Source organism: Sorex fumeus, unplaced genomic scaffold (genome assembly GCF_029834395.1).
Source record: "Sorex fumeus unplaced genomic scaffold, SorFum_2.1 ptg000006l, whole genome shotgun sequence".
NCBI lineage: Eukaryota > Metazoa > Chordata > Mammalia > Eulipotyphla > Soricidae > Sorex > Sorex fumeus.
Genome location: NW_026606063.1, coordinates 34,665,485 through 34,673,798, shown reverse-complemented (window position 1 = coordinate 34,673,798; position 8,314 = coordinate 34,665,485). Strand labels below are relative to the sequence as shown.

At 41.4% G+C, this 8,314-nt stretch overlaps 1 pseudogene; it reads right to left on the bottom strand.

The window, feature by feature from the left end:
* Positions 1-1,289: 1,289 nt before the first annotated feature.
* LOC130034784 (40S ribosomal protein S3a-like) lies at positions 1,290-2,070 on the bottom strand (annotated as a pseudogene).
* Between the last annotated feature and the right edge of the window lie 6,244 nt (positions 2,071-8,314).

Here is an 8,314-nt window from a genome sequence, read left to right as displayed (position 1 = left end):
CATTCCTGACATTCCACTTGCTCTCAATGGAACGGCCATCTTCAAATGCAACATTTATGTGTGCCTAGGTTGAAAAGTCATCTTGATGAATGACCTGGCACTTGAGTTGTGCATGAGGAAGAGAGCATCTTGGAACGCCTTCAAGAGCGTCAAAGAATTAGCTAAGAGTAAGAAGGACTTCTGGCTCTGGATTTCCTGTTCATCTCTTCGATTTCACTGTTCTTCCTGCATTAACATATGCCTCAGAGACCTGGTCCCTATGAAAACAGGATGAGAACACTATTCGGGTCTCTCAAAAAGGAATTGAAAGAGCTATGCTTGGAGTATCACGTCTCACTCAAATGAGAGAAAAAATCTGGAGTTCTGACCTTCATCAATGGTCAAGAATCAGGGATGCTGTCTCATCTGCCAAGACATCGAGATGATCATTCTTCTTCGTAAAGACCCTGAACGATTGATTTGAGGCTCTTCGTGTTCCTAGAATGAGCAGATTCCATTGGGCTACACTAGCACATGACAGGGACAAATGTAGAAGTGACTGGCACCCACTCGAGCAAATTGATGCGTAACGGGATGTCAAGTGATCAAGTTAACATAATGGAAGATTTTCAGTTATTTAGCAATGTTAAAATGTTGGTCATTCTAATTTACTTAAGAACCACTTCTCCAGGATTCCTTAACACCCAATGCCCAGGTCTTAGAACTTAGAACAATAGACTGGGAGTTTCAACACCAGAAATTTGTTCCCATATTTCTAGAGACTGAAAGGTAAAGATCAACATGTGAACAGAATGGAGTCCTCCTGAGTTTTCTCTTTCTACTTGTCTTGCAGGAGAGATCTAATTTGGTCCTTTCATGTATGTGCATTCTCTTTGTGTGTCAAAAATCTCCTTTATTATGGGGCACCAATTACAATGGTCAGGTTGCATTTGTACCACTAATTAGATGCATGTTAAAGTATAACAATATTATAGATCATATATCCAAATTCCATCACATTTAGAAGCATTGGCATTGGGGCTACTTGGTTTTGGAAGACACAGCCAAATCCCCAGCATTCAATCTTCTCTGTGAGCTTTTATCTTCTTGCTTGATAACTCACAGGATTCTGTACTAGGTTCTCATAACTTTTGAATATGTTTATCCAGTTCCATAACATATATTTGGACACAGATCAGATACAGTACTTGGAGGTCACAAAGGCATATTTTCTTTCTTTCTTTCTTTTTACACCACCACAAATAAAACCCTTCTTTGTTACCAATGAATATCTGAATTTAAACAGGTTCTCATACTTGTGGTTTGTACCCCTCAGCCTGTTCAACTTTAGTGCCTGTTTCATACCCAGTAGCTTTTCCAGAACTGCTACCTTCACCGTGAAGCTCTCTGAGTTTTCCCAATTCAAACTTAGATTCCTTCAGCACTTTTACTTTTCTAACAAAGATATCACAGAGTGGATAAATAGACTGACAAGACTTCTCCATGTCTTTCCCAATGCTGTCTGGAATCAACTTATTGACCACCTCTTTTAAGTCACTTGTCTGCACCTCTCAAGTCGTGATCTCCATCATCTTCTTCCAAATCTGGCAAACCTGCTGATGCTGAGCATAAGAGGTCTTTCAAATCTGACTATTGCACTTCTTAGTGAAACTGACACAGAATAGACGAAGCAAATAAGCATTAGTAGTCTTGACATCAACATGAGTCTCAGTCACAGTCTGTGTTTTTTGACAATGGAACACATTTTGTCATGGGTGAGGTCAATGCCATGGAAGTTCGTCCAGCAGTTTTTGTCCTGGACACGCCGCATAATCAGCTTGAATTTTCTACAGTCAACTTCATTGTTCTTCAGATCAGTAAGGCTCACTTTAATACAAGACCTTTGAGGTCATCGAATGTAATTTTGGTTCCTTGGGTTGTAGTGACAAGGGTTTTCCCAAAATTTCTTACATCAAACATTGTGAGTACTTTCACATCATACCAGTCTTTCTTAGAAAATTGATCAGCCACTTTCCTCTAGGCTTCCTTTTTGCTGCCTTTGGTAAGGTGCTTGCTTTTGCCAACTGCCATGGTGCCTCTTGGAGAGCCAAAAGGTACAAAAGCACATTTTCCTCAAAATTATCCATACTAATTGAAAATTATTCCTCTAAAATTAAAATCAATTTTTCTTTTGTATTCCTCATCTCTTTGAATTATTTTGTTTGTTACCCAACACTCCAATTTATCCTTGCAAAAATTGAGCACTCTATTTGAATTATATGAATGATCCCAAAGATTAAAGTACAATGAGAATAGCAGGTTTTTAATTTGGTAATTTTATGGATCAGTAGGAAATCCCTTCCATAACAAGCTAAAGGAGACACCTGCAGACATGAGGTCAAGGAAGTTTGGCCATTCACAACACACAACGTTTTTAGCATCAGTTTTAATATATTAGTTATGAAATGTATTTTTGCTTGTTTAGGAAGTCACAGCCAGTGGTTCTTAGAAGTTGCTCCAAGAGCACTGTACAAGGGACCACATGGTGCTGGGGGTTGGACCTGGGTCTCCCACATGCAACGCACTGAAGTATTTGTTTTAAACTAGTGCTGTCCTGTGGAATAACAAGAGTCAAGTGGGCACAGAGAAGAGAACAATATTGTATCAGAAACAGGGAATGTGTGAGAGTAGCATTTGGTACATAGTCAGGTTTCCATGAGGGAGGGAAAAGAGGCTGTCAGTGTAGGTGAAAACCATGATGTGTATGTAGGGGATCAATGGAAGATTGAAGATTTTTCTTCTCTTATTAAAAAGTCATAAGTATAAAAACTGGGCTAGAGCAATGGGTAGGGTGTTTGCCTTGCATACGCCTGTCTCGGGTTAGGCTCCTCTTCCAACCTTGGAGAGACTGGCAAGCTATCAAAAGTGTCCCACCGCATGGCAGATTCTAACAAGCTCTCCGTGGTGTATTCGATATGCCAAAAACAGTAACAACAAGTCTCACAATAGAGATGTTACTGGTGCCCGCTCGAGCAAATTGATGAACAACGGGAGGACAGTGTTACAGTGCTACAAGTATAAAATCTAATAAATAACAAAATGTTGGAAAGAATGTGGAGAGAAAGGAACATTTGATTATTGTTGGTGAGAATATAAACTGGAAGCATAATTACTGAAAGCCCAATGGAGTTTTCTCAAAAGATTGAAAATGAGAATAATAGAGGATCTAGTTATTCTATTCATGAGTATATACCTGCAGAATGAAAAACTACTAATTTGAAGAGATATGTGCATTCCCATGTTAAATGAAACATTATTTACTATAATCAAGAAGAGAAAATAACCAGTGTTCATAAATAGATTAAGAAGACATACTATATGCACAATGAAAAACTAGTATAAAAAGTAAATTTCTGTCATTTCTAATGGCAAGGAGAATCTCAAGAATAGTATATTTAGTGAAATATAGACAAAAGCATGACTTGCTCATAAAAAAATAAAAGAACAAAATAACTCACAACTAAATAAAATAAAAATAAAATTTTAGACTTCAAGATAAAATTCCAGTTCACAAGAAGGGAGAAGTCTAGGCAGATCATACAAAGAGGATCAGTTGTATGGTAAAAAAGAGAAATAAATTTTCAGAGTTGAAATTTTTGTTGTATATACAGATGATGGTTTATAATGCTTCACTTCTGAAACATACAATGCTACAATGAAATAACAATAAAAAAATTAAAAAATTAATTGAAATCGACTGGTTGGTTTTCATAGTGGGTAGATGACATAATAAGATATTCAATAAATAATATATATTAGGACTGCTAATGGTGAACACATTAAATTTTGTTATTTAACTTCTTTTATAAATGACATCATGCTCCCAGCAGCCCAGCAGACCTCCACTACCTCCACTACCCAGATACCGCCATGCTCTAGGATGCTTTCCAGACACTCAGTCCGAGACTCACGCATGAGTAAATCCCCACAGAACCAGGAAAGCAAAACTCTATTACCTTGGACTCCAGGCTCAATGGACCAGGAATAGAGATCCTCTGCCTGCTCCCAGCAGCCCGACAGACCTCTACTACCTCCACTACCCAGTCACCGCCATGCTTCAGGATGCTTTCCGCTTTGCGGCCACGTGACACATCATAAAACATTTAATATAAGATTACTGCACCATATTTGATGGGGTTCAAATGTGGTTTGAACCATGGGAGCACCTGCAAGGGCAATTAGAGACCACCCTAAAAGTCTCTATCCCTCTCGGAGAGCCTGCCAAGCTACTGAGTGTGTCCCACCCACACTGCAGAGCATAGCAAGCTATCTGTGGTGTATTTGATATGCCAAAAACAGTAAATACAATGGGTCTCATTCCCCTGATCCTGAAAGAGCCAACAATACAGCAGCACTAAGAAGGATGAGGAAGGAGAGGCTAATAAAATCTCAAGGCCAAACTAGGCCACCAAAATGAAGAAGGACAAAGTTATCTGTCTGTACTTTCAATGCACATATGCTGGCATCAGATGCATCCATCGAGGACCTGAGGGGGCAACCATGAAAGATCAAGTACGACATAGTTGGTCTGACCAAGATGAGAAGGCATCAATCACATCACGCCGTTTTTGACACTGGAGAAGAACTGTTCCTTGGAACATGTGACAAAACAGGAGACAGTGCTGTCGGTGTTCTTGTTAACTCGAACTTGGCCTTGAGCATTGATTCATTCAAAGGCCTAACAACCCGAATCAGATGATTACACTTGAATAGATGTGGTTCACTGCTATCAGTTTCTATCTTCATTGTCTACACACCAACATCTGATTATGATGAAGGAGAAATTGAGAAGTTCTATATGGAGCAGGAGAAGTTCTATAAAGAAGATCACACATTCTACAAAATCATTGTCAGTAATTTTAATGCCAAGGTAGGACCAAGAAGATCAGCCAAAGAACTCCACATCGAGACCCCTGGCCTAGAATGGAATGAACAGGATGAGAGACTGTCTGAGTTCATCATGTCGACCAAGATCATCCATGGTAACTCATAATTCCTGTAGACTGAATCTAAACGTTGGACATGGGAGTCTCCAGTGGATGATTCTACAATGAAATTGACCACATCATATGCAATAGATGGTTTTGCCTGACCAATGTCACTGTTGTTCCAAAGTTCCAAACGGGATTGGACCACCGTCTCCTTCATGCAAAATTCTACCTCACAGAGCAGGGAGAAAGGGGTGCAAAGTTTAAGAAGAGAACTCCCAGAATGATCACCAACTGGGAGCTCTTTGGCACTATTGCAGCAATGTGGGAAGATGCCATCACTGACAACATTGACGAGGAATACAATCGACAGGTTCAGCACCTGCATGATTGTGTGATAAATGCCAAGAGAGAGATAGCCACAAAATGATGGCTCTCTTGGAATACTCCCGAGCTCATTCACAAACGTGACTTGGTGCAAGCCTCAGGCAATGGCAAACGAATGTCCGAGCTCGCAAAGCAGTGAAGAGAAGCAATCAAGGAAGACCTCAAAAGAGAAGCGCAGCAGTGCTGGCAGATGCGACAGAAGCTGGGAAAAGCATTCTCAATGTCCACCTGTGCTTTACCAACTACAAGACCAAGATAACTGCCCTCCGACTTCCTGATGTATCTACGACATCTTCCAGAAGAGCAATGGAGAAGATTATTCATGACTTCTACTCGGATCTCTTCGATAACCATGTCCACCTGCTCACATACCAAATTCCGCAGGATGAATATGTCATTCTCAACATTCTCCTTTCAGAAATCCAACATGCATTTTATCAGTAAAAAAGTGAACTGCACCTGGCCCAGACAAGGACAGACCTGAACAACTGAAGGACCTGCTATCAGTACTCATCAAAACACTGGCTCGGCTCTTCACACACTACCTGTATGAATGCAAGGTTCCATCCCATTGGAAAATTAGCAGGACTGTACTACTTACAAGAAGGGAGACATCCACGACATTGGCAACTATCTTCCCATCTGCCCGTTGTCTGTCATCTACAAGCTGTTCACTCCAGTCATCCTGAATAGGATTTGCAGAACACTTTATCAAGGACAACATTGCGAGCAAGCTAGTTTCTGAAAAGGATTCAGCAAAATATGACCATATACACACGATAACGAAGCTCATTGAGATTTCTCGGGAGTTCAAGATGCCCTCTTTCTAATGTTCATTGATTTAAAGAAGGTGTTTGATTCTGTTGAGACTGAAGCTGTCATCAAAGCCCTACCCAAACAGGGCTTTCAAACTCAATACATCAGGATCTTCCATGAGCTGTATTACAGATTCACTACCAGGGTCTCACCATTCTACAGGGAGGTGATCATTGACGTCAAGAAAGTGGTTTGGCAGGGTGATACCATTCCACTGTAACTCTTCAGTGCCACCCTCACGAACGTCATGCAATGATTGGAATGGGAAGGAATGGGAATGTAGATAGATGAATGGCAACTACAACACCTCCGCTTCACTGATGACATCATTATAATAACACCAAATATCAGCCAAGCGGCAGAAATGCTAGCCAACTTTGACCATAAGTGTGGAAAGGTCAGACTACAGCTGAATCTCATGAAGACAATGTTTATGAGAAATGATCTTGTTCCTGATGTTCCATTTGCTCTCAACGGGATGAACAACACTTGCGAATGCAACTGTTATGTGTACCTGGGATGAGAAGTCAACATGATGAATGACCTGGCACCTGAGTTGTGCAGGAGGAAGAGAGTGATTTGGAATGCCTTAAAGAGCATTGAAGAAATAGCTAAGAGGACAAAGAACCTTTGGCTCTGGGGACATATCTTTGATTCCACTGTTTTTCCTGCATTAACACATACCTGGACCCTACGAAAACAGGATGAGAATGCTATTCAGGTCTCCCAAAGAAGAATCAAAAGAGCTATGCTTGGAGTATCATGCTTCACTCAAATGAGAGAAAGAATCGAGAGTTCCAACCTCCATCAACGATCAAGAATCAGGGATGCTGTCTCGTTTGCCAAGATGTCGAAAATCAGATGGGCTGGACACGTAATGAGATTTGGAGACAACTGCTGGACTGGAGCCTTTACCGACTGGATTCCACAGGACATCAAAAGATCACATGGCTTCCCACCTATGAGATGGTCAGACTTCTTTGTCAATACCCTGAATGATACAACCTCGGCATCCCTCGGCTCGCACTGCCATATAAGTACCGCACGCTAACCAAGAGGGTGGAGCGATAGCACAGCGGGTAGGGCGTTCGCCTTACAAGCGGCCAACATGGCTGACCCGAGTTTGATTCCTCCGCCCCTCTCGGAGAGCCCGGCAAGCTACCGAGAGTATTCGATATGCCAGACACAGTAACAACAAAGTCTCCAATGGAGATGTTACTGGGCCCGCTCGAGCAAATCAACGATCAACAGGAGGGCCTTTACCCTGAATGATCTGTTTGAGGCTCTTTGTGTTCCTAGAATGAGCAGATGCCATTGGGCTACACTAGCATGTGACAGGGACAAATGGAGATGCTTCTGGTTCCTGCTCAAGCAAATTGATGAGTAACAGGATGTCAAGTGAGTAAGATGTATTACATACATGGGAAGTATTCCTTCAAAGTCTTTGATTCGGAGTTTAATAGCCGTTCCCACTCCTGTAGAGTGTTGGTGTTGATGTTCAGAAGTCTTTCTCTAGACTTTGCCCTTCATTGAGTAAAGCTGTCTTGTCCAAAATCATTCCATGAGGAAGACAGGAGAAGGATCATTCACATTAATTTCTGCTCATTGCAGGACATCCAAGAACTAGTTCTCTATCATCACAAAGAAAACCTTGAGGTCATTTCAGGAGTAGTGCTGCTCATATGAATTATGAGCACATCTCTCCACCTGCCAATTTCTCTCTACCCATGTTTCTGCCTGAAACCTTACAGGTGTTGTTCCAAGACAGATCTGTCTTAAATTCCCTTCCCAGGTCATCCAATCCATGACACTGCTGTGGACATCTCTGGCCCAGCACACACCAGCTCTCCATTCAGGATCTCAAGGTGGCATTTACAGTCTCAATAAAGCTAACATTAGGAGGGGACAGACTTGGTGCTCCTCCATCATTCTCCTTCACCTCCTGTGTGCCCCTGTCATAGCCAACAACCCTGCAATAACTACAAAGTCTTATGTGTGGCCACTGTGCTGTATTGACTCATTAAAATTCAAAATGTTGCTGAATAATGTCCCATTCTAGTATAGACACATGCTTTCTTTACACTCTCAATGATGTTACAAATTCTGTCCTGCAACCACAATGTGTTCTCCATTCCTGTCATTGA